The 27,137-nt window shown below is 42.1% G+C and overlaps 2 long non-coding RNA genes and 1 pseudogene across 3 annotated transcripts in view; 1 reads left to right on the top strand and 2 right to left on the bottom strand.

The window, feature by feature from the left end:
* Nucleotides 1-27,137, top strand: part of LOC139080751 (uncharacterized) — a 38,794-nt gene that overhangs the window by 1,717 nt on the left and 9,940 nt on the right. Inside the window, exons 1-2 of one of the 2 annotated variants that reach the window (XR_011535493.1) lie at nt 128-259; nt 11,484-11,619. This is a non-coding gene — a long non-coding RNA (uncharacterized lncRNA). Of the gene's footprint in view, nt 1-127; nt 260-11,483; nt 11,620-27,137 lie in introns of those variants that run through there. The other variant, XR_011535492.1, reaches the window with a different exon arrangement.
* Nucleotides 6,450-7,947, bottom strand: LOC103546841 (histone-binding protein RBBP4 pseudogene; annotated as a pseudogene).
* LOC139080752 (uncharacterized) lies at nt 14,433-19,138 on the bottom strand. The gene is made up of 2 exons (XR_011535494.1): nt 19,055-19,138; nt 14,433-15,552 (listed from the first exon to the last, which is right to left on the bottom strand). It is a non-coding gene; the product is annotated as an uncharacterized lncRNA (long non-coding RNA).

The following is a 27,137-nucleotide window of genomic DNA, read 5'->3' as shown; positions in this document are numbered from 1 at the left end:
CCCCGGCCCCGCAGGTCGCCAAGGTAGGGTGGGACCTATCGGTGGCCGCGGAGGGCGGTGTTTGCACACGCCCCGAGGTCACAGCGGCCGCCCCCGGGCCCGCCCCGTCGGCTGAGCCCCGCGCCCTGGGGACCCCGGGACTCGCGCGCTCCGGGGAACGCGGAATGCGTGCTGTGACCTCGGAGGGGACCGAAGGGGAAGGAGGGCGCCGGTCAGGGAGAGGGGAAAAGGGATGAAAGTGGAAGAAACCCGGTGAAAGGTTAAAAAAATTTTTTTTAAAGATAAATTCTTGGGACAGTATCACGTGGAAAGGACTGTGTTACTATTATAAACTCATTATAACTTTGAAAAATATACGATTCGCTTTTCCTAATGTAGATCTGTAGTTTGGAAACAGCTTGTCTTTTTTTTTTTTTATTAAGATTTTATTTTTTCCTTTTTCTCCCCAAAGCCCCCCAGTACATAGTTGTATATTTCTCGTTGTGGGTTCTTCTAGTTGTGGTGTGTGGGACGCTGCCTCAGCGTGGTTTGATGAGCAGTGCCATGTCCGCGCCCAGGATTCGAACCAACGAAACACTGGGACGCCTGCAGCGGAGCGCGCGAACTTAACCACTGTGCCACGGGGCCAGCCCCCAGCTTGTCTTTTTTATTATTATTATTAAATAATTGCTTATTAAGATGTAATTAACATACCATACAACTCACCTATTTAAAGTGTACAATTCAGTGGTCCTTAGTATCTTCACAAAGTTGTGCAGCTGTCACCACAAGCAATCTTAGAACATTTCACCACCCCAGAAAGAAACCCTGTACGCATTAGCAGTCATTCGTCCCCTGCACCCTAATTGTTAAAATGCCTGTTCTGGCATTTTATATAAATAGAATCTTGCAATAGGTGTTTTTTTTGTGACTGGCTTCTTTCACTGAGCATATTTTCAAGGTTCATCTATGTTATACCACGTATCAGGGCTTTAGTCCTTTTTATTGGTAAATACTATTCCGTTGTATGAATGGGCCACTTGTATTTATCCGTTCATTGGTTGATGGACATTTGGGTTGTTTCCACTTTTGGCTATTGTGAATAATGCTGCTATGGACATTCGTGTACTAGCTTTTGTGTGGAAATGTGTTTTCATTTCTCTCGGGTATATACCTAAGGGTGGAGTTGCTGGGTCATAGGTAACTACTGTGTTTAATCTTTTAAACAACTGCCAGACTGTTTTCCAAAGTGGCTGCACGACTTTACATTCCTGCCAGGACTGCGTGAAGGTTCCAGTTTCTCCACATCCATGCCAACGTTTGCGTCTTTGGTTATACCATCCCTGGGTGTGAAGTGGTACCTCATTGTGATTTTGATTTGCATTTCCCTCATGGCTGATGATGTTGAGCATCTTTTCACGTGCTTACTGGCTCTTTGTGTATCTTCTTTTGAGAAACATCTTTTCAGATTCTTTGCCCATTTTTATAACTGAGTTGTCTTTTTATTTTTGAGATGTAAGTATTCTTTGTGTATTCTAGGTGCAATTCCCTTATCAGATATATGATTTGCAAATATTTTCTCTGTTCTGTGGGAGTATTCTTTCACTTTCTTGACAGTGTACTTTGCAGCAAAAAAGTTTTTAATTTAGATAAAGTCCAATTTTTCTGTTTTTTCTTTTGTTTCCTGTACTTTTGGTGTCATATCTAAGAAATCATTGCCTCATCCAAGGTCAAAGATTAGATCTGTGCTTTTTCAAAAAAGATTTTTATAGTTTTAGTGCTTATATTTAAGGCTTTGATCCATTTTGAGTTAATTTTGTGTATGATGAGAGGTAGGGGTCCAACTTCATTCTTTTGCATGTGAATTTTCAGTTGTCTCACCACCGTTTGTTGGAAAGACGATTCTTTCCCCATGAAATTGTCTTGGGACCCTTGTTGAAAAACCAATGGATCCAGAAAGTTCTAGTTCAGTGGTGTATTTGTCTACCCTTATGCCAGTTCCGCATTGTTTTGAATACTGTAGCTTTGCAGTTACTTCTGAAGTTAGGAAGTCTGAGTCCTCCAACTTTATTCTTTTTCAAGATTGTCTTGGCTGTTCTGGGTCTCTTGCATTCCATCTGGATTTTAGGATCGGCTTGTCAATTTCTGCAAGGAAGTCAGCTAGGATTTTGATGGAGATTGCACGGAATCTGTAGATCGATTAGCGAAGTGTTGGTGCCTTCAGCTTAGGTCTTCTGAACCGTAAATGTGGGATATTTTTCCATTTATTTAAATCTTCTTTAATTTCTCTCATCAGTGTTCTATAGTTTTCAGTGTACAAGTCTTGCACTTCTTTTGTTAAATTTTTAAAAAATTATTTCCAAATATTTTGTTTTTTTGGATGCTACTGTAAATGGAAATGTTTTCTAATTTCATTTTCAGGATGTTCTTTGCTAGTGTGTAGAAATAAGCTATTGATTTTTGTGTACCAATCCCAGCAAACTTGCCGAATTGGTTTATTGGTTCTAATGGATTTTTAGTGGGTTCCTTTGCATCTTTTTTATTTACAAGATCATGTCATCTGGAAATAGGGCTAGTTCCACTTCTTCCTTTCATATTTGCATGCTTTTTGTTTCTTTTTCTTGCCTTATTGCTCTGCCTAGAACTTGCGGTACAATGCTGAGTAGAAGCGAGAGCAGGCCTCCTCTTCTTGTTCCTGATCTTGGGGGGAAAGCCCTCATTCTTTGACTGTTGAGCCTGATGTGACCTTCAGGTTTTTCTTAGATGCCTTTTATCAGAATGAGGAAATTTCAGGCTATCTTTTATTTTGTATTTATTTATTTTTTTATTGCAGTAACATTGGATTGTAACGTTATATAGCTTTCAGATGTACATCATAATATACTTTGAATTCTGTGTAGATTGCATCAGGTTCGCCACCCAAACACTAATTATGGTGCATCACCACACGTGTGCCTAATCATCCCTTTTGCCCTCCCCCCTCCCCCCTTTTCCTATGGTAACCGCCAGTCCAATCTCTGTTGCTATGTGTTTGTTTGTCGTTGTTTTTATCTTCTACTTATGAGTGAGATCATATGGTATTTGACTTTCTCCCTCTGACTCATTTCACTTAGTATAGTACTCTCAAGTTCCATCCATGTTGTCACAAATGGCCGGATTTCATCATTTCTTATGGCTGAGTAGTATTCCGTGATATATATATACACCACATCTTCTTTATCCATTCGTCCCTTGATGGGCACCTAGGTTGCTTCCAAGTCTTGGCTATTGTGAATAATGCTGCAGTGAACATAGGGGTGCATGTATCTTTATGCATTTGTGTTTTCAGGTTCTTTGGATAAATACCCAGCAGTGGGATAGCTGGATCATATGGTAGATCTATTCTTAATTTTCTGAGGAATCTCCATACTGTTTCCCATAGTGGCTGCACCAGTTTGCACTCCCACCAGCAGTGTATGAGGGTTCCCTTCTCTCCACATCCTCTCCAACACTTGTTGTTTCCTGTCCTGTTAATTATAGCCATTCTGACTGGAGTGAGGTGATACCTCATTGTAGTTTTGATTTGCATTTCCCTGATAGCTGATGATGTTGAGCATCTTTTTCTATGCCAGTTGGCCATTCGTATATCTTCTTTGGAGAAATCTCTGTTCAGATCTGTTGCCCATTTTTTAATTGGGTTGTTGTGTTTTTTTGTTGTTGAGCTGTATGAGTTCTTTGTATATTTTGGATATTAACCCCTTGTCTGATATATGGTTTGCAAATATCTTCTCCCAATTGTTAGGTTGTCTTTTTGTTTTGTTGATGGTTTCCTTTGCTGTGCAGAAGTTTTTAGTTTGATGTAGTCCCATTTGTTCATTTTTTCTTTTGTTTCCCTTGCCCGGTCAGACATGGTGCTTGAAAATATGCTGAAAGACTGATGTCAAAGAGCGTACTGCCTATGTTTTCTTCTAGAAGTTTCATGGTTTCGGGTCTTACATGCAAGTCTTCAATCTATTTTGAGTTGATTTTTGTGCATGGTGTAAGATAATGGTCTACTTTCATTGTTTTGCATGTGGCTGCCCAGTTTTCCCAACACCATTTATTGAAGAGACTCTCTTTTCTCCATCGTATGCTCTTGACTCCCTTGTCGAATATTAGCTGTCCATAAATGTGTGGGTTTATTTCTGGGCTCTCGCAGGCTATCTTATGATCCTTTTGTTTTCTTCTTGGTTCTCTGTGTTTATCTCGTCTAGTATTGGCGAAAGAGCATTAGGCTGCGACTTAAGAGGGCTCAGTTCCAAGCTCCTTAGCCTTCCGTTTTCTCTTCTGTATAATGAGTGTATTGAAGAAGATCCTTGGTGCTACTTTTCTTTGTAAAAAAAAATCATGATTCTTCCTTTACATTTTCTTCCAAAGAGGGAACTAGAGAGAAGGAGAGACTGAATAACCCTGTGTCAGTCATCGTCTTCTCCCAGCTACGGAGTCTCTTAAGGATGTCTTTTCGAGAACAAAAGTTCTTCATTTTTATGTAATCTTATTTATCATTGATCCTTTTTGTGCCACTTTAAAGAAACTTTGTTCATCCAAGCTCTTGAAGTTATTATTTAATGCTGCTTCTAGAAAATGTATCATTTACCTATCTTATTTAGATCCACAATCCACCTAGAATGGCTTTTTGTGGACTGTGTGAGGTCAGGGGTTCACCATTTACTTTTTCTGAAACACATAATCCAGTGCAATAGTTATTGAAAAAAATCAGTCCTTTTTGAACTGTTCTGCAGTGCCATCCTTGTCATAAATAAAGTGTCCGTGTGTGTATTTGGATCTGTTCTGAGCTCCCTCATCTGTGGGATCAGTGTGTCTGTCTATCCCGGCACTTGTCGTGATTACTGTCGCTTGATCTGACGTGTTGATGCTCAGTAGAGCACATTCTCTCTCCTTGTCCTTTAATGGTGTCTTGAGTATCCTTGGCACTTTACAATATTATGTGAATTTTAGAATCATCAAGTTGATCTCTACAAAAAGCCTATTGGTATTTTCATGGGGATTGCATTGACTCTAAAGGTATATTTGGGGAGAAATGAGGTCTTTATAATATTGAGTCTTATAATCTGTATAACTAGAATACCCCTTTATTTATAAAGGCTTTCTTTAACATCTCTAAATATCATTTTGTAACTTGCCATGTAGAGATCTTGCAAATCTTTCGTTCGGTTTATCCCTGCTTTCTTCATTTTCTTTTCTGATGCTATTGTCAATGATGCCTTTTAGAAATTCATTTTATTTTTATTGGTATTATATGGAAATAGCAAGAAGGTATCTTACAACATTGCTAAACTCACTTATTCACTTGAATAATTTATCTAAAGATTCTTTTGAATTTTTTCCATACACATTCATATTGTCTGTGACTAATGGCAATTTACTGTTTTTCTTCCCCATCCTTACACATTTTATTTGTTTTTCTTGCTTTATTGCAGTGGCTAGGACCTTCAGTACAATGTCAAGAAAAGTGGTGCTATGAAGCATCCATGTATCATTTCCAAGGGCAGTGGGAAGATTTTCTACATTTCACCACTAAGAACATTGGCTATATGTGTTTTGTGTATATTTTTTATCGGATTAAGGAAATTGTCTTCTGTTCCTAGAATAGATGTTGACTTTTATCAAATATATTTTCTACAGCTATTGAAGTGGTTATATTATTTCTCCTTTTGTTTATGTAGAAAAGCAATTTATTCCATTATAAGCACTTACACAATTAGTCATGAAGAGTAACAGGCCTGCTGGTGAAACAGGTCACCCAAAATAGAGATGGTATCAAACTAGTGGTCAAGGACTAACTCCTAAAAAAAAAAAAAAAAAGCAACTCTTATCCAGGATTAATTTAATTTTAAAAACAAATACAAGCTATTGATTCACTCTTCTCAACTTAACTTGACAGTCTACCTGTGGTACAACTGTCAGGTAAAAACATACATCTTTACAACTTGGTGGTCCCAAGTTTTTTTTTTAAAAAAACCATTTCCCAGAAAGGAAAGAAATAATATGAAAACAGCTCAAGAAATACACTAACAAGCAAAAATATACGGGGAAAGAGGAACACGTAGTTTTGCTTTATTGGAGAAACTGAGAGGTCTACATAGGAAAATGTGCATCCTGGAAAATCAGGTGTGAAGATTTTAGAGTAGGAATTTGTATGACTTGAATCTCCCCTATTTCCTGAATAAAAACAACACCTTGCACTATTTATACTTCACGGCTCAGACACCTACCTCACTTGGCAATATTCCTTACTCTAGCCTTTACTTAAATGAGTCTGAAAAACTTGGGGATATAGCATTAAGAAGAAAAATAACCACACACAGTGTTCCCCTTTCTGGGGCTACTTTAAACGTTTGTTACTAGAAAATTCCTGAAGAAAATTTAAATTTAAGTCTGTGGCTTTGCTGAATCAAGTCCCCCAGTAAATATTTAGAAAACACCCTCTGTTTGGGCTAATAGCATTGTTGAGGGTACCTATCAGAGAGGGATAGCCAAACAAAGTCTGTGTCTCAAAACCAGTGTTATATCAATCTCAGGGTTGAGAGGAAAAAAAAGGGGAGTCTAAAAATCACAAGAAGTGCAGACATATCTAGGACCCTTGTCCTTCTGGATCCACGCCTCCTTCAGGGTCTTCATCATTATAAATATTCTCTGCCATTTGCCACACCTGCGTGATATTGTCTTCTGATACAGAACAAATCACCCAAGGTTCATTGGGATTCCAGGAGAAATCAGATATCTTGGCAGTGTGACCACCATGAATAAACAACAACTCTGCTGGCCCATCTTCTGCATCTTCTGGGGACTATTCCTCTCCAATTTTACTTAAATCCCAGACATTCAGCCTGCGATCAGTACCCCTGGAAGCCAAAATTGTCTCATTGTGAGGTGACCGCTGAACCTGGAATATTTCATCCTTATGTGATTCAAAGGAATGCAACTTAAATTTCAGATTTCTCAGACCCCACAAGGCAACAGTCTTGTCAGCTGATCCTGTGGCAAGAATGAACTGACTATAAGGATTGAAAGAAAGGCAGTTCACTTCAGCTGTGTGAGCATCAACTGAGTGGCTTGGTTTGGAAGTATTGTTTGAATGAGTATCCCAGATCATAAGTTTCTGATCATCAGCAACTGACCCAAACAGAGACTCATGGAGCAGATGCCAGGAAACATCTTCTACTACTGCTGTATGCCCTGTAAAGATGGTCTTCGCATCCACAACTTTTCCTTCCTTTGGAACGGCACTGATGTCCCATAGGCAGATGGTGTGGTCATCTGAAGCACTAAGTAAGTGCCCACTGAGGTTTGGGTTCCAAGAAAGCCCATAGCCTTCCTTCTGATGTCCTCGGAGACGCAAGTCTGGATTTCACTCTCCAGAAGGGTCTGGTTTAGAAGGATGTTTCATATAGTCAAAAACAAGAACTTCACTGGACGGAGTCTTTGTTGCAATGATGCAAGGGTTCTGGGGCATATAACGTGCCCTGTTTACTTCTCCTTCATGGTTGATCTTGATTTGTATTTCAATTTTTCCACTAACAGAGCCAAAACCTCCAAATTCTCCTTTCTCACTGTCGTAGTGTGAAGCATCAAACTGAGCATCATCGTTAGGGAGCTGCACACTGGCTATCAAAAGGTGGTTTTGTTCATCCGACGTGTGTGTCCCCAAGACAAGTCGATGAATGCTGAAATCTTTCCCTTCTGGCCTGGTCACATCTGGAAGCCACTGCGCAGTCAGGCTGGGCCACTCCAGGGCATGGGTCATCACCAAATCGTAAAGAAAAGGGGTGTTCTTTTTCCACATTTTGTACTCTTCGTTGATCACACGTTCTTCCACTGCGTCATCAAAGGCTGCTTCCTTGTCGGCCATGGCGGGCAGGCGAGCCGGGGCGATCCCGGGGTCGAGCGTTGCGGGAGGGGCGGGGAGGCTGCGGGCCTATTTCTCCTTTTTTCTATTAATATCATGAATTATGTCAATTGATTTGCAAATGTAAAGCCAACCTTGCATTTCTGGATAAGCCAAACTGGTCATGACATATGTTTCCCATTTACATATGGCTGGATTTTGTTTGATAACGTTTTGTTTTGGAGTTCTGTATCCATTTTCATGAGTGAGATCAGCTTGTCATTCTCATTTCTCATACATTCTTTTTCAGGTTTTCAGAATCAGTTCTGTCAAGTGAGTGAAAATGCCCTCCTTTGATATTCTGCGTCAGGGTTTATTTAAGATTCAGGTCGTTTCATTCCTAAATGTTTGGTAGAACATTAATGAAGCCATCTGTGCCTGGGTTTTCTTTGTGTAAAGATTTTAAATTATGAATTTAAGTTCTTAAATAGTTGTATAATTATTCAGACTTTCTGTTTCTTCTTGTGTCGTTTTGTTGCAGACGTATTGTTCCACAGTTTTTTTCATTTTGTCCATATTTTCAGTTGTGTTGGCCTAAGTGTGTTATAACATTGTCTACAAATGTTTATCGGATCTGTAGTGATATGTGCCCCCATGTCCCCAACCCCCACCCTGGCATTTTTTCTGTCCTTGGTTATTTGTGCTTTCTCTCCTTTTTTCCCCCTCAAGCGGCCTAGGCAATGGTTTAACAATTTTATCACTCCTTTCAAAGAACCAACTTCGACTTTGGTGGCCTCTCTATTTTTTTTCTGATTCATTAATCTATGCTCTTTTCTTTAGTATTTCCTTCAGTTGATTTCCTATGGGCATAATTTACTAGATTACTTTTTCTAATTTCTTAAAATGAATTCTTGGCTCATTGGCATCTCTTTCCTCCAGTTAGCATGGCTCAGACCTCATTTGTAGTGTCAGGAACTTGTAACTGGGCAAGGAGTGGGTCCCCCTACATTATAGATTGTGTTCATTGACTTTAAGGACAAATTGTGGGGTCACCTGCCTGCTTGAGCTGTGTCTGCATCTAGAGCTTTCTGCAGAGAGGATGGAGCCAACTCTCGTGTGGAATGGCTTTAGAGGAAAGGTCATGAATGCGGTCTCAAATTGAGTCCTGGAATGGAGACATGAAAGGAATTCTAGCAATCATGCAGTCCTTTCTTCTGCCATTGTCTCCTGTCCTTTGGGTCAGGTGAAAAACAGTCCCAGGAAGTTAGATTTGATCGACTTGTCTAATATAATCCGCTCCCCATTTCTCATTATTAAACCATGACAGTCGAGAAATATGCTCAACTTTTTGCTCTTTCTCTTTCTCTCTCCTCTCTCTCTCTCTCTCACACACACACATACACACACACACAATAAATGTGGTATCCTCTATCACAAGTGTGTCTGAGAATGGATTTGAGTCCAGGGAACATTTCTGGCCCCAGCAGGAAAGGGCTAACTTAGGTCTTCACACTGGATCTGTGCTAAGGCCCCAGGCTCGCTTCCAGACCATTGGTCATTTTCTTGGCTCTCCCACCCTCCATTCCATCCCTTGTGTCATTGGTGCTATCATTTATTTTTTAGGAGATTTATCTTTCTCCATCTACACCCACTGAGAACACCATTTCCTGGGCCCCCGGAGAGCTAGTCAGAACCTGGGTGTGGACATCGGTAATCAGGACTCCTTGGCCAATGCTTGTGATTCCCAATTGACAAATTTGCTGACCCTGGTTATCTCTCACCAGCTAATTACCAGCTCCCGGGTTTAATTACATAAGGAGGCAGACTGGCTAAGGGAGAAAGAGAGCTTTTTAGCTTTACCACTTTTATATCCATTCTTTTCTAATCAGATTAGCATAACTGTAGTATTTACATACCGTTCTGTAAAGATATATATCCATCAAATTTAAAAATTTCAGTAGATCTTTCCTATTCTCTGGGTCCTTTTTATATTATCCCATCTTTGTTTTATGGGTGCTAAAGGTTCTTGAATCTCTTGATGAGTACGAATATCTGTTTTGTTTTTTATTTTTCAAATTATCTCTGTGTTGTGTGGTGTCGGCTTTTCTGTTTATTTATCTTTGACTCTTTTGTGTTGTAGACTTTCCTCAGGTGACCACAGATTCTTGGATGTGGTTTGCCTGTGAGGTAATAGGAAGATTTACGTGGTCTTGAGACAGGCATTTTAATTCACTTATATTTGGTTGTAGGTATAAACTATACTTTTTTCCTTTACTCTCATTTTCACCTGGTCTCAGTAGGAAGGCGTGTGCTCCGAATAGTTTTGTATCAGCAGTCCACTAGAAATGTTTACATTTAAAAAAAGTCTTTGCGACAGTCTCAAGCTTTCAAAAAAGTTACATGCACAGGACAAAGAGCTTTGCCTCCCTTTTTCCAGAACCATTGAGAGTACAATGATGACCTGCTGTCCTGTCTCCCAGGATACCTGAGTGTGTGTTTCCTACACCCAAGGGCGTTATCTTAAATATCCAGAATACAGTAATTAAAATCAGGAAATTGATGTTGATTCATAATAACCGTCTAATTTTCAGATTCAAATTGGTTTTCACCAATTATCCCACTGATGTCCATCCGATCAGAAGATTCCTGTCCGGACTACTGCATTTACCTGTCCTGTCCTGCTGTCTCCGTCAGCCTGGAGCAGAGGCTCAACCTCTCCTTCGCTTAGGACTTTTGAAGATTATAGACCAGTTATTTTGTAGGCTGCTCCTTGGTTTTGTTTTACTGAGGTTTCCTCCTGGTTCAGGTTATACATCTGAGGCAGGAATATCACAGAAGTGATGCGATGCTCTTGTCCCATGTCCTGCTGAGGGGCATGCAGCTTTAACTTGCTCGTTCCTGACACTGCCCACCTTGACTACTTCATCTGTATCTGTAGCTCTGTCTCTCATCTGTCTGTCTGCCCATCCATCCATCTATCTGCCATCCACTCATCCATCCGTCTATCTAATATTTGTCTCTCTATCTCTCTATCCATCCATCCTTCCATCCACCCATCTGCAATCTATCTATCCATCAATCCAATATCTATCTATCTGTCTGTCTAATCTCTATCTATCCATCCGTTCATCTACCATCTATCTAACCATCATCTGTCTATCTATGTATATCTATCATCTACTTACCTATCTATCTGTATTTGATTGATTGTTCAGGAAGGGCAGGGAAGAGAAGTGGGGGAAGAAAAGAAAGAAACAAGACTTCAAATGGTGCTTTTGGTTTTTTCTCTCCACGTTAGTCAAGAGAAGTGATCCCAGAAGTCCCCAGAGCTGGCATGGGGCTGTGTGTGGACAGAACACTGGGAGATCTTTGTTAGGCAGCACAGTGCTCCTTTCTCTGAAGGTAGACAGACACACCTCACTTGTTGGTGTGGAGGAACTTTCTCTGTGTGGCCATTTCCACTACACTTTTACCTCTGCTGTTATGAGATTTAGGGGTAAGATAAGGACTTTCTGACCCGGATGGGGACTGAGGGCTCTTCACAGCCACCCAAATGAGCTGAGGAGCCTCAGGGAGGGGAGGGTCCAGCGTTCACGGTGCTGTTGGTCCCGGGTTCACACGTTATCCTCCTCTCCAGGCCCAGGGCTGGACCCAGAGGTGCCAGACTCCAGCCTACAGCTCCTCCCTTGAGCTTTCCTGAGGTCTCACATGTCAGATGTTCAGCTTCTTCCTTCCTATCACCTTTAAACTCCCAGACGTGACAACGAATCCAGGTAGGCGGTATGGGCCTCCTCATGTCTTTTCCTTTATGATTATTGGAGGATCTGAAAGTATGTGCCGTTCGATTATTATATGCCCATATACTTATTAAAGACTATAATTTGGAACACTAAACGCCAATGGATGAAATATTTATAAGATGCCAAGAAAAGACAAGCTGAATTAAAAATTGTATCTATATTATGATTGTAGGTATATAAAAAGCACACATGCATATCACCAGGGGCCCCATGGAAGCATGAGAAAATTATAACATTAATTTGTAAGTTTGCTGTGGTTGGGGGTAACTTTCTCCACTGGGTTGATTTACTTTCTTCTTGATCAGTTTCTTTGGTACAATTAGCCAATATTCACACACACCCTTGGTACAGTTAGAAAACTTTTTTTCCGATCAGATTGGCAGAGATCAAAAAGAAGAAGAATACACATTGTTGGCAGGAGATTGTGGGGCGATGTGCTCTCTTGCACACCACGGGTGGGTGTGTAAATTGGTAGATACTTCCTGGAGGACAGTTTGGTAGCATGATCAAATGCCTTAAATGATCTTAGCCTTGGATCCACTTCTAGGAATTTATTCTGAAGAAGTGATCAGGAAAACATTCAAAGATGTGTTTTTTGAAGATTGTTCAGAATGGCAAAATTTGGAAGCGATGTACATAAGTGGAACTTAACTGAGTGGTTGAGTTCACATGCTCTGCTTGGGCGGCCCAGGGTTTCACCAGTTCGCATCCTGAGCATAGACATGACACCACTCATCGGGCCACATAGAAGAACCAGAAGGACCTACAACTAGAATATATAACAATGTACTGGGGGGCTTTGGGGAGAAGAAGAAGGAAAAAGAAAAAGAAGATTGACAACAGATGTTAGCTCAAGTGCCAATCTTTAAAAAAAAAAATTGGTGCTGTATGTAAGTGATCTTTTGGCCTTTAACCTCTGTTTCTAAAGATGCAACTTTGTAAAATAAGTAAACATTACCCTTATTAAATTATTACCCTTGTTAAATATTAACCATCAGTAAACTACTTGTAAATACCCTATTATAACTGAGCAGAGTGCTAGGGACTGAATTGTGTTCTCCCAAATTCATGTGGAAGTCCTAACACCCAGGACCTGAGACTGTGACTATATTTGGAGGTGGGGGTCTTTAAAGAGGTGGTTAAGTTAAATCAGGTCCCTGGTGGGGGGTGGCTAATCCAGTCTGACCAGTGTCCTGATAGATATGCAGGAGACAGGTAAAGAAAATTTAATACCTTCTATCCATTCCCCAGGATAAAACCTTCCTTGTGTGTTGTATTGGGTAGCCTTTCACAAACCTATCCGTCTATCATCTAGCATCTATCGTCTGTCTATCCACCTATGACCCATCGTCCATATCACTCCTGTTCTCATACGATCCACACCACGCTAGTACCATCGCCATTCGACTCTCTGAATAGATAACTGATCGTCCCATGGATGGATTATGCTACCCCTTCTTCTAGTGGTGGACATTCACTTCTTTCCTTTTGTTTCTCCTACGACAGCACTGCTGCGAGAAGCATTCTTGTGCCTAGGGCCTCAGTATTGTCGCTTTAAATCTACAGGCGACATTCTCAAAAGTGGAGTTTCTTGATGTCAGAGAGCATGGATGTTTTCATCTTAATATTGCAGGATTCTCAAAAAGATTGTGACAATCACTGACAGTGTTTTAGAGTGCGAACTCCAAGCCCTGTATAGTTGCCAGCACTGAATGTCATCTTTTCAAAATATTTTTTTTTCTCATTGAAGTGATGAAAAATGATATCTCACCATCTAGTCAACATACAAAGCTGTGACTTTGCCCCCTGTTCCTGAGCAGCTCTCGTTCCCTCCACTAGGGACAGCTTACTCATACCTCCACCTGTTGGTCTTCATCTTATTAATGGGAGGAGCTTTTTGCGTGTTCTGGCTACTATTGGTCGTATATGTTGGACATTATTTTTTCCCCCAATCTATTGTTTTCCTCCAACTTTGTGGTATCCTTGACATATTAGCACTTAATTCTTTTTCTTTTCTTCCTTTATGTCTTTATGATTCGTGTCTTACTGAACAAGCTCTCCCCCATTTCAACATGAAGTCAGGATTTGGTTAAATCTTTTTCTGATATGACATGTATCCTAATATTACATGTATATCCTTCAGCCACCCAGACTTTATTTGCACATGGTGTGATGCAGGATTCTATCATCTTCCCCATGTGATCTGTTAGCTATCCTGGCATCATTGCCTTTTCTTAAACAAACTTCCCTTCCCACTGAACTGAAATGCTGTCTCTCTTACGTATCATCCATATACCTGAGCTGTTCCCGGGCCCTCCAATCTCTTCTTCTGACCGATTTGTCTGTCCTAACGCTGATCACTTACTATAGAATCTCAGGGTAAAGTTCACTAAAGTAGATATAAAGTTATTGACACAGAAAAATGTTCATGAAAAAAGGGGATTCCAAAACACTATGGCTCCACTAAAAATGTGTGTGTGTGTGTTTTGTGCATAGGACAGTGTGAAAATCAATACACTTAACATGTTAGTAGTATTTCTTTCTGGGTAAAGGGATTATAGGTGAATTGATCTCTTTTCTTATTGTATTATTGTTTTTTCCATAAGCATTACCTGTGTAATGAAATTAAAAAGTTAAAAAGTTAGTGACTTGCCTTCACTTACAAAATAAAAGCTACCAACTTAGTTTTGACTTCAAGCCTCTCTATCTGTGATAGGATCACTTTTGTACAGCAGTCAAGAGAAGTTTTGAAAGTGAAGAAATTCACGGGCATTGCTCGCCTAGGACTCAGTCAAGACTAAAGCGGCTTATTTATTTTGATTAAAGGGAATGACAGATTAATGAAGTTGTAGCAAACACACACTGGCCTCTATACATGTTAAACCAACCGTATTAAATTAATAACTACATTCTTGCCAACATCAGGTGGGGATTATGCAACTAGGTAACGCTTCAACGCATCAGTCAGCGGACACATTTTCCTCTATCTATAAAATAATCTAAAAATGATTGGAACCTCGAGATTTCCCCACCACGCAGACTTCTTGGTGAGACTTCCAAGTGTCTAGGCCTCTGAGAGTGAAGATTCACTTTGTTTGGCTCCATGTCTGTGTGGTTCCTGGGTGTGCAGATACATTGTGTGATGTTCTGCCATTAACGGCGATGGGATTGCCTCCCGGTAAGGCTGGGAGATGATGCCAGCTGTATTGTGTAACATGCAACTCTGAATGGTTCCAAAGACCTGTTTCAAGAGGGGGATGGCAGTCCACCTTTGAGGCAGTGACGTGTCAACGGGGCAAGCTGGAGAAACATATTCAGAGCTGGAGCCACGTAGCTCCGCACGGAGAATGAACTCAACACAGTCCTGTTCTCACTCGCTATCTGCAGTTGGTGGTTTCAATTGTCTGATGAGACCCATACTTGTTATGATGGGGGTTCATTACATACTGATGCTTCATCTGGTTTTGCAAAATGAAAGCGATGGTTTACTAAGTCTGAATTCACATTGGTATGAGTTTTCAATGTTTCTTGATGTTCAGCGGTGCCTTAAGAATTTTCTGTGTTTTGTCTTTTCAATGTGAACTGTGGATTCAATTATTTGGAAGTAATACTCGCCATTCTCGTGTCTCGAGAGAGCAGCAAGAAGACAGAACTTCTGCACATGAAGCTCCACTGGACTTCAAAGACACTTTTCCCCAAGACAGGCCTCACCAGGGTGAAAACCCCGCTCAGGCACCTCTGTGCTAACACGCACAGTTTGTGATTCATTGGAACAGGCAATGAAGCGATGTCAGGACTGAAATTTCCATGCGATATTTTGCCTAAAGGCACCATAAACCCCATAAAATGATGACATTCTTTCAGACTCGGGTGCTCCGACTTGATTTTCAGAGTCATAATGAATTTCTGCAATATTAAAGTCACATGTCAAGGAGCCATATAAATGCACTTATATACTGCCAGTTGTCCTACTTCTTATTTGTTTAAAAAAAGAAGCCATATCCTAATTCCTTTTCTTTCTTCATTGTTTTCTTTCCCTGTATTCATCATTTAATACTATTGCTTCAGTAATATTTTAATCTTGACTCCTTTCCTGATGACTGCCTGGAGGGGTAGATTACTCGCTTCTCAGAACTTTCGAGATGGCAGATAATTATTTGTGATTATTATCTGTCCTGAATTGGCACATAGTGGTGTAGGCATGGGCAGCAAGATATAATATATTTGTGTGTGTGAGTCTGTTTAAAAAAAAAAGGACACACCGTGTCCTATAGCCAAGAGTAACGCATGGTCATTTTTCCACTTCAATGTTCCAGGATTAAAATTGTAAATTTATAGCATTTTGTAAGGAAGGGATTGAATTAAAGAAGATAAACCTGCCTTATAACTTCTGTTATATGATGTTTAATCATTCCACAATCAAGGAAGCTCTAACTTATGCATCATTACATGTAAATGCTCGTGCTGAAGAGGACTTTATTATCTAGGGCCATTTATCATTTGGATAATGGTGGTCAGTAGTTATCTTTTACATATTTCCAATTGCATATCACAGGGCAGACAGGTTTTGGCTGTCTGTCGTCTTCTTATAAAATGTCAATATGTGGCTGGCTGAGTAAGTTTCACAATGTCGTAAATCTCCCGCCGTTCCTATGAAGTGGGCGTTAGCGTGTTATGCCACTTTTCACCTCTGCTGTCCAGGTTATGCTGTGTGTCCGCTCCAGCAGACGGGAGTCTTGGAAGAAGGTCAATAATATGTTAATTACACACTAGTCTGGGGCTCATGTGGTCGCCAGGCAGCTACTATATTCTCCCTACTCTTGGGTTGTCATCACAAGAGATATTTTGTCTTCACATGCGGAAATAACCTTATCGTTTTTGCTGATTATCAAAGAAATATGTAATGATGGTTAAGCAAATGTGGAGCAGGAGAAAACAGTCCATAAATCTCACCTTACTGTGCACAGTTTTGAATACATTCTATTTTAATTTTTCAAATCTCTTTTTTACTTAATTTTTTGGGCCATTTTCTATGTTTTATATATATATATATATTCCATTTTGTGATTGTACAATAACATATTTCACTAGTCCTCTCTTGATGGGGATTATATAATCAATTTTTTCTCACTATTCTAAATCATCCTGAATAAAAGTACTTATTTCTTCCCAACTCCTCCCTCCTGAAAATAGTCTTGCCACTACAGGGTGTTATCATTAACACTTCCCTCCAATTTTTTTCTTTTTCTTTAAAGATTGGCACCTGAGCTAGCATCTGTTGCCAATCCTTTTTCTTCTTCTTTCTCTTCCTTCTCCTCCTTCTTTTCTTCTTCTCCCAAAAGCCCCCTAGTACATAGCTGTGCATTTTAGTTGTGGGTCCTTCTAGTTGTGCTATGTGGGATGCCACCTCAGCGTGGGCTGATGAGCAGGACCGTGTCTGCTGCCAGGATCCAAACTGGCAAAACTCTGGGCCGCTGAAGCCGATTGCGAAAACTTAACCACTTGGTCACGGGGCCAGCCCCTTCCCTCCAATTTTGTATGATACTTAGATTAATGTTGAGTTTGAACATCTTTTCCGTGTATGTCACATATCTATACATCTTCTTTGGTACTTCCCTGTTCAAATCTTTTGTCGAAATTTAATTGGGATATTTATTATGAATATATAAGAACTCTGTGTGAAAGAAGTGAGGAGAGTTTGTCAAAAATAATGTGAAATGGAAAAAATCTGGGACCACTTAAGGTGAGGAGCAGAGCTCAGTAAGGTGTGAGGTCACTGGCAATAAAAAATTGCTCAGGGGTGGGCCCTGTGGCCAAGTGGTTAAGTTCATGTGCCCCGCTTCGGCAGCCCAGGGTTTCGCACATTTGGATCCTGGATGCGGACATGGCACTGCTCGTCAGGCCACACTGAGGCAGCGTCCCACATGCCACAACTAGAAGGACCTACATCTAGAATATACAACTATGTACTGGGGGGATCTGGGGAGAAAAAGCAGAAAAAAAATTGTTCAGTATGAGATCCCTAAGGGATCGGAAGAAATTAATTATGGTAGGCATATTTTCTTTAAGTGGGAATTACATATCTTGGAAAGAGGTTCATTGAAACTAGTGAAAATAAAGGCAGGCGTTAGTGGCGAGGCCGGTGTGCTGTCTTCTGTGGACCGTCCACACTTGCTGAACACCTCGTTTCCTGAGTATGTGTCTCAGTCAAATTCTCCTTTCCGTATACACACCCACAGCTTGGGAGCCCCAGAAAGCACACACTGCAACACCAGTCACCATCAGACACTCACTTGCGACTGGAAAGTAAGAAAACCTTTTCATCTTTGAGAAATAGGGAAGTTTGGGCCAATTTATGTAATTGTACAAGTTTAATTGTTAAGCGATTTTGTACGGGATTAAATTAAATGATTGTTTGATTGTTGGCAGATACATTGTATGGTAGTTTGCTGACGATTCCCCTGGGCTTCAGATCACGTAATTACAGGAAACAGTTACAGCCAACTCTCTGTGGGCAAACTAGGTGATTTGGGAAGAGTTACGATTTGTAGTCACTGGCACCTTAGTTCTGACAACCACCGTTCTCAAGGTGTGTCCAACTGCCCTCGCTGGACGCGGCTGGTCCACGGGGTTCCCACTGCACGGGAGGGAGCGGCTCATCTTTTGTAACTGTCCTGAGGCGTAATGCGGCTTGTAGCCAACGCTGCTGAAGAGACCTGTCCACAGTTACACAACAGAATTAATGATAATTGCTGTGTAACCACGCAAAGCAACGCTTATCTTTCAGGGAAGGGTCAGGGTGAAGCCAACTGCTTTCTCTTTGGCCGTAAAACCCAGGGTGTGTTGCATACACATCCTTGGGCTGCCTGGGGCTAAATTTGGGGTCAAAAAGTGTCCAACTGCTTTGAAAAGGTGAGACTGTCGTCTGTCAATTTACCCGGAAGAAAATTGGTGTAAAATGAAAAGGACACTTTTAGGGAGCACTGGTGGGTCTTCTTAATTTTATTCTTTTCCTATGCTAATGCAGATGTCTGTTCAAGTGAACCCGGATGGGGACAGCCTTTCCTTAGAATCTGCCTCCAACCCAGGTCTTCACAGAGAGCAAGGAATTCTCACAGTTTCCACTCTACGGTTCTCCCGTGGGGAGCCCCCACACGTCCAAGGCATAGCCTTTACGAACAGCCCGCAAATAGAGACAGAATAGTCAAAGAAACATAAGACAGCAGCTTGGTGTCATAAACCAACCTAACCAATCAGATCATTAACATCCATTAGACTATTTTCCACAGATTTCAGGGCAACCGATAATTAGAGGGAAGAGAAGGTTAAAAGTTTCCACAACCTGCTGCCAGGCCTCGGACAGAATTCCCACCCACGCGAAGACATCTGTTAGCCAGTTGGCACACACCTGTCCCGCAGACGTTCCTGTACTTGCTTCTCCGGGTTCCAAACAAGTGCCCCGTGTGCAAAGATCGCTTGTGGCAGATGTGACGAAACCTGAGCGCAGGTCTCAGCTAATCCTCTCCTTGGAGGAGGAGATAGAATCTTCCGGAAGTGACACAAAGTGGTGACAGAATCAGAGTCCTGGGGCAGAGTTTAGGCTGCACAATCTCACACCCCACTTCCCGAAGGAGCAGAGGGGCCCGAAGAATACTTCTCACCCATCCTCGGTCTTCAATATCACGGGTAATGCCAGGGAGCATCCCTTACCTGGCCTGTCAGAGCAGGGAGTGTGGCACCTGTCACCAAGGAGGCCTCCCAAAGGACGCCTGCGGACCCCCGGGGCCGTGTCTCCCTGACTGGGACACCTCAAATGGGGGTGTTAAACCAACGCATGCAGACATACCACTTTGTGCTAAGTATTTTTTTAAATTGCAGACAATATATCGTTGATGCTTATCTCCAGAAAATCAGGTCCGCTTTAAGCAGGCCATGTGTATTGTGCTTAACTTGGGCTCACTCTCCTTTGCTACTGAAAACACTAGCAATCAATGTCTTTGACGCATTAGCATTATTTTATGTATGGCCATCTGGAATCGTTAGTCCATAAAGACATTATCATAAGAGAAACAACTGCTAAGATTCTGTGCTAACTGAGTCTACTTACTCTGCAGAAAAATGACTTTTTTGTTCAAACCATAGGAAATAACGGGCTAAGTAACTGAGTCAAGCCTGGAGCTCTTTTTGAAAAACAAAACAGAGGAGATTTTTGTTCCTCGGCACCAAAGCGGGTGATCTGAAAGCAATGGTGAAATCCTGCTTGGGGCTGTGAGGCCTGGAGTGGGTCTGTCTGTGTCCTGTTTCTACGAACCAAGTGGGTTCCCCCATGGTGGTTTTAATAGGAACGGGGACCGGGGCTGCCCACAGAGCTTTGCCCTTAGCTTTCCTGTACCGTTCTGCCTTCCTGCTGTGTCTGCATCTCCCCCCAGTGCCCTTTCACAGTTGAAGTCCTCATTGCGTGAAGCCATCGGAAGCCCGCCATGCATTTCAATAGAGAGTATCGACTCAGTCTGTGCCAAGGCTGCATGTCAGAAGCCACACGTGGCAGTTCTTTTTAAATATTAGCTTTATCACTTTGTTTTATGGATTCACGTAGTGCGAGTTCTTTTGTTTCTGGCTTCCCTCTCTTAGCACGGTGATTTTGATGTTTGTCCATCTTACATGGACCAGCCATTCATCCTTTCGCTGGCCACACCAACATCCCGTTCATCTGTTCACGGTTGATGGGCGTTTGGGCTGTTTCTAACCTTTGGCTGTTAGGAAGGAACTGCTGTGACTGCTCTTGTGCAGGACTTTTGCGGACGTGTCTTTCCATGTCTCTTGGAAGTGGAGGGACACCCAGGAGAGGAGGGGCCGGGTCATAGGGCGGACATACACTGAGCTGATTAAGAAACTGCCAGTTTCGGAAGTGGCCGTGCCTTTTACGCTCCACCTGCATGCAGGAGAGCCCCTGCCACCACACATCCTGACCGGAGCTTCATGTGGTTGACCTGCTTTTCAGCTGTTCTAGAAGCTGTGCAGTGTTGCACTTTTTTAAGTGCATCCAGATCAATGACTGAAACAGCCAAGTCCTCTGAATTTGCCAGCGAAACCCTGGCAGGCGTCTAGGAAGAGAAGGCTCGCTCTCCTTTCTGCGCGCCTCCTTCTCCATCACCCCAGCAGCTGTTCTTTGTCATGACTCCAGAAGGAGCGTGGGACCCCAGCATGCCCTCTCCCCACGCTGGCATGGACCTCGGGACACCCTCCTTCGGGTCCAGGTCCCAAACCTGGGGATGTGCTGGGCAGCCTCTCCCCTCACCGGCCCCTGTGACCTCGTGCTCCTCAGCCTCCGGGGTCAGCTTGTTTCTGCAGTTGCCACTTCCCTGAGATCTCAGTGTCTCGTGATATCTCTCCCTATAATACATGGCTAACAGCTATTTATGTCAAATTCTCTGTTACATCATGGGTGTGCGTTCTGTCATACACTTGCTGTTACTTGTCCAATGGCAGCTCCATATGTATTTACCTCTGTATGTGTGTTTTTAGGATAAACACACAAAAAGAGAATTGCTTATGTGTCCTGACGAAGTGGCCCCTTAGGAAGTCCGTCCGGATTAATATTTTCACCAGCCATGTAGAGGCCTGGCCATTTCACACAATCTTGCTACATCGAAATATTATTATTATTATTATTATTATTATTATTTTTTGAGGAAGACTGGCCCTGAGCTAACATCCATGCCCATCTTCTTCTATCTTATACATGGGACGCCTGCCACAGCATGACCTGATGAGCAATGCAGAGGTCCACGTCTGGGATCTGAACTGGTGAAACCCAGACCGCCCAAGCGGAGTGCATGAACCAACCACTATACCACTGGCCTGGCCCCTGAATGTTATTATTTTCAAAAATTTCCATTAACTAAAAAACTTAGTATAACTTCATGAAATCAACTAAATATAAGTATTAAAGAATTAATTAGGTAATCTTGAAAAACAAGGCATTAAAGCAAATTAAATTCCATGCATAGTCTTAACTTTTAGACTGTGTTTTTCTATTAACTTATTAGGCATTTACTAGATACCAAGTGTTGTATTTTGTAAACATTGGTTCATTGATTCAAGTCACCTATGAATGTACGTTAATCTTCCCGTTACTTAGGAAGCCACTGAATTTTGCTAACAGACTCCAGACCTGTGTTAGACCAGACATGGATCCCAGGTGTGTCTGAGGTCAAAGCCCGCACACGGGAGGAGATGATCACGCAGTCTGAGAGACAGACTGGAAGTCACACCTTCCAGTTAGAACTTCTGTTGACCAAACCCGGTAATTCCATTTTTCCACCAAGAAAAAGATGAATGGGAATTGCATGGAATGCCCCTGCTGATGCTCCTAAAATTCTCCATGGGGAGGTGTCTTTCCATCCAGGCGCACATCCACCTCTGCCATCAGTGGAGGTCGTCTGCTGGGTCCAGGGGCACCTGGTGGGATCCAGACACAGGCATCAATCAGGCCTGTACTGAAGTCTCCGGGGTGAAGCCCAGCTCTTCCCTGGAGGCCTCAGTTGGCCTGGTCCCTCTAGTCTCAACCTCACCGCCTGCCGGGGGCTGTTCTGCTCCCCCTCAGCCGTGGGGGACCCTTGGCTTCAAATCCTTCCCGAGATCCTGGGGCGGGTCCTGCTCATCCTGCAAGACCCTCCTGTGTGCCCTTCCTTCCTGCCATCTGGGGCCTGAGCATCCCTGTGTCTGGCTCTGGTCACGTGTTATGATTTCTCCCTCCTCTCTCTGGCTGGGAACTCTGTGGGGGACTCCTCCCTTGAATTCAGCATCCTTATGTCCTTGCATAACCCAAACCACTAAGATGTATTTTCTGCTTTCATTCCTAACTTCTGTTTTAATCCTTCTTGTGTTTATGCTGCCTCTGGGAGCATGCCTAACAAGTAGATGCTGAAGTCAGGAGCTCAGATGGGGAAGGGGTCCCTCAACCTTCCAGTCGATGTGTTTGCAAACCACATAAACCCATTATGAAATTAAAATTTACCCGAACTTAAATAAATGCAGTAATACACGGGACATTTTGTCAACAGTATATCCTGCTAGAAAACTGAAGCAGAAAGAATTTTATTGTGAATTTTCAAATGTCGTGAGTTTCATAGACGCTCTGTGCCAGTCCCTGGAGAAATTGTGCGTTGGCTCCCCTTGCATCAAGGGCGTCTCCTGTGCAAAGTCCCATCCCCAAAGACGTGAAGCCGCCAGGACTCCAAAGTCAGTTTCCAAATAGAAAATTCTTGGTGAGAAAAATACATTTTCTTTATTTTTTTCCTCTTTAGCAGTTGAATGAATTGACTAATATCATTTTATTTACCAAAAAATAATAAAGGTAATTTTGTCATTCTCCCTATGTTACCAACGTATATATGTATGTGTGTGTGTATACCTGTATATATATTTTTATACGTATGTACAAATATACATGTAAATATATACAAATAAATTTACAAATGTACAAATAAATATACATATATATGTATATACATATATATGTATATGTATATATATGTTATATACACTTTTTTCATTGTGGTAAAACATGCATAACATAAAACTTACCATCTTAACTGTTTTTAGTGCACAGTTCAGTGGCTTTAAATACATTCGTATTGTTGTGCAAGCATCACTACCATCCGTCTCCAGAACTCTTTCATCTTCCCAAACAGAAACTGTCCCATTACTGCTACCTCTCATCCCCTCCCCCACCCCCATGTGACTGCTGTTATACTCCAGCTGACATTTTGACCCCACCATCTTTTTCTTTAATTGAGATCATAATAGCTTATATCATCGTGAAATTTCAGTTGTATGTTCTTGTCAGTCACCATATAAATGTGCCCCTTCACCCCTTGTGCCCACCCTCAACTCCCTTCCCCTCTGGTAACCACTAATCCGTTCTCTTTGTCCATGTGTTTGTTTATCTTCCACATATGAGTGAAATCATATGGTATTTGTCTTTCTCTGTCTGGCTTATTTTGTTCAACATAATACCCTCAAGGTCCATCCACATCATTGCAAATGGGATGATTTTGTGTTTTTTATGGCTGAGTAGTATTCCATTGTATATATATACAGCACATCTTCTTTATCCACTCATCTGTTGATGGGCACTTGGGTTGCTTCCACGTCTTGGCTATAGTCAATAATGCTGCAGTGAACACAGGGGTGCATAAGGCTCTTTGAATTGTTGATTTTGAGTTCTTTGGATAAATATCCAGTAGTGGAATAGCTGGATCATGTAGTATTTCTATTTTTAACTTTTTGAGGAGTCTCCATACTGTTTTCCAGAGTGGCTGCACCAGTTTGCATTCCCACCAGCAGTGTATGAGGGTTCCCTTTTCTCCACATCTTCTCCAACATTTGTTACTTTTTCTCTTGGTGATTATGCCATTCTAATGAGTGTAAAGTGATATCATAGTGTAGTTTTGATTTGCATTTTCCTGATGATTAGTGATGTTGAACATCTTTTCATGTGCCTATTGGGCATCTGTATATCTCCTTTGGAAAAATGTCTGTTCATATCCTCTGCCCATTTTTTGATTGGGTTATTTATTTATTTTTTGTTGTTGAATTGTGTGAGTTCGTTATATGTTTTGGAGATTAACCCCTTGTCGGATATATGATTTGCAAATATTTTCTCCCAGTTGGTGGGTTGTCTTTTTGTTTTTGTCCTGGTTTCCTTTGCTGTGCAGAAGCTCTATAGTCTGATGAAGTCCCACTTGTTTATTTTTTCTTTTGTTTCCCTTGTCCAAGTAGATATGGTATTTGAAAAGATTCTTCTAAGACCGATGTCAAAGACTATACTGCCTAAAGTTTCTTCTAGGTGATTCCACCATCTTTTGCTGTTTTTCTTTTTTCAATTTGGAAAAAATAATCAAGGTTGTGGGGAGAGATGTAGGTGGTAGAATGGTGGACCTTTGCCAGAAGACAGTAATAGTATGCTATTGGTCTGTTGGTGGAAGATGTGCGCAAGTTATTTTCAAACATTTTTCCTTGTGCCTTATGTTTGTGGTCCATGTTGGACTGCGAGCCCTTGAAAAGGTGGCTCTCATGTCTTGTACTTTGTCCTTGCTTGGTGACTTGCGTGGTGGTCATCAAGGCCCCATGGTTGGCTGGTTTTAGAAGGAATCAGTCAGGTTGCATTGCTTTCACCAGCACCATCGGATGAGGAATTCATTGCAATTCATCAAAAAGATTTCTGATTTCAGCTCCTTGGTGTGTGGTTCTGAGCCTTTTCTTCTCTTGATAAAGTAACTAAACTACTATATACATTTGGCTCCTTTTGCAAAGTTCTCTACACATGTGGCTTTATTATTTTCTCATCACCTTTTAGTGCAATACCTTTCAACGTGGCTCTCCTGACACCCAGATCCAGCGAATTGGCACATGTGGCTGGTTCGACTCAAACACACCCCTGGCAGCGGCAGGGCCCGCTTGGCTCCCTCTCACTCGAGCTCCAGAAGGGGCTTCTCTTTGTCGAGAAGTCTGGAGTCTTCAAAGGCTAATTCCAGGCTGGGCACCAGGCCCGGATGAGTGGTAGAGTGACAGATTGATAGCTGCTCCCTGGCCACCTTGGCACTAGGTGGGCTTGTTTTGCTTCTCTGTGGGCTGTTCCCACTTTTATTTTATTCTGAGTGGGGGAAACACAACCATTTTTCTACAGAACAGTGAGCTTGACTTCCCATTGTGGAACGCGCTGGGGGCCTGAACTCCTTTGTGTATTGATGACTCATGACATCTTGCTCTTCTGATAGAACAGATATATCTTTTAGGTGGAATTGGCTTGAGTTAGACTCTCAGACGCTAAGCAACTGGACAGAATTTCTAGGAGAAATACGTGCTTTCAATCATCCTGTGAATGGCAGGTCAATGAGGGGAGCACGTTATGTGAAAGTATTTGACTGATACAGGGTGAGAAAATGGCCTATCATTGCCTCACGGCTGGTAGTTCACGTGCAGGTGAACACCCGGCTCAACCTTTTAATGCGTTGTGCTTGGGAGGGGAGCCCCCAACAACTCCGGTGTCCCTCAGGGCTGCATGCCCGTAGACTTCTCACCACAGTGAAGGACACAGAACCAATCTGACACCACGGACTCAGGATAAGAACAACACCAAGTCTAAAACCCAAGCGGGATCATTCAGTGCGCTCAACGTCTATTATTTCTCAACGTTCTTCAATGTTTTTATACTAGTTAAAAATAACATTCAGGGGCAAACATGGTGGAGAAGATAGGCCCGTGAATGGAGATCAGGGAAGGGCCCAGGGCTGCCCCGGAGACAGGAGGACTCTTATGTGATGACCACGTGCATGACGGTACCATTGGTAGATATTCCTGAGCGGTCTTCATCAATAGCTAGCAGAGCCTCATTGTTCTCTTCACTTCTCCAAGGGGCCTCCATCCTGGCTGTGTCATAGAGCCTTACCTGGAAGACTCCTGAAAAATTACTAGTGCTTGTCAGCCCCCCTCCCGTCCTCAAACGATTTAATCAGACTCTTGACATAGGAAGAACCGATGCATTGGTCTTGTCTGAAACATCCCAGGTGATGCTGGTGTGAAGGGGTGGGGAACCCCTGCCAGAGTCTCACCAGCAAGCATCATGTTACCACCCAAGGTCAGACGCCAGGCTCATGAGTCTCACTCCCGCCCCCTTTCAGCTCCAACCTGAAGGTTGGCTTCTGCTCAGTGGATACCATGGACCTTGGGCACAGGAAGGGATCTGTGTTCACCCGTGGAAGCTGGTCATGTGACCTTTACGTGCTCATGCTGATTTTGGATGTCAGTGACAAGTTCCTGAGAACTCCATGCTGGGAGATACGCTTTAGCTTCTCAGGGTGGCTTACTTATTAGGTAATTAAACTGATGATGTATTTATTCGTTTTGGTCTTAAAGTGTTGTGCAAACACCCAGAGGCTTTCTAGCAAAGGGAGTGTTATTTTATTAATCAAGTAACGTGTTAAAATCTGGGCAGGTACCCTTCAGAGGGTGTTTCCCGCAATCGTGGCTTATGGCTCAATTTCATTGTGAAGTTGTTGATTGAATGTCTGGCTTCCCCTTGAGTAATAAAACACAGCGGAGACGTGTGCATTCTGATTCATGACAATTCTTGGCCCTACCACCTTGGCACTGTACTTGCTGGCTAGGGAAAAATTAGAAATCTTAAACAAGTTTATAAAACTGCACGAAGAGATTGTACTTTAGGGTTAGAAGTCTGCACATTTCTTAGAGTTATTATAAAGGATAGTAATCTGCTTTCTCCATCTCCAAGAATATGAAGAAATTATGTCAAGATCCAGGAAGAACTGAGCCAGCAGTATTTGCCATGAGTCAGGCATTCGCATTAAATGCGCTAAGCCATGCACACTGGCTTCGAATCCCAATTCTGACACTTCTTAGCTGTGGGATGTTGGGCCCACAATGCCTCAGTTTCTCTATCTGTAAACTGGTCCCCAAAAAGGTGC

Source organism: Equus przewalskii, chromosome 32 (assembly GCF_037783145.1).
Source record: "Equus przewalskii isolate Varuska chromosome 32, EquPr2, whole genome shotgun sequence".
NCBI classification, from domain to species: Eukaryota; Metazoa; Chordata; class Mammalia; order Perissodactyla; family Equidae; genus Equus; species Equus przewalskii.
Note: the sequence above shows the minus strand (reverse complement) of the source record. Positions and strands in the feature narration are given on the sequence as shown.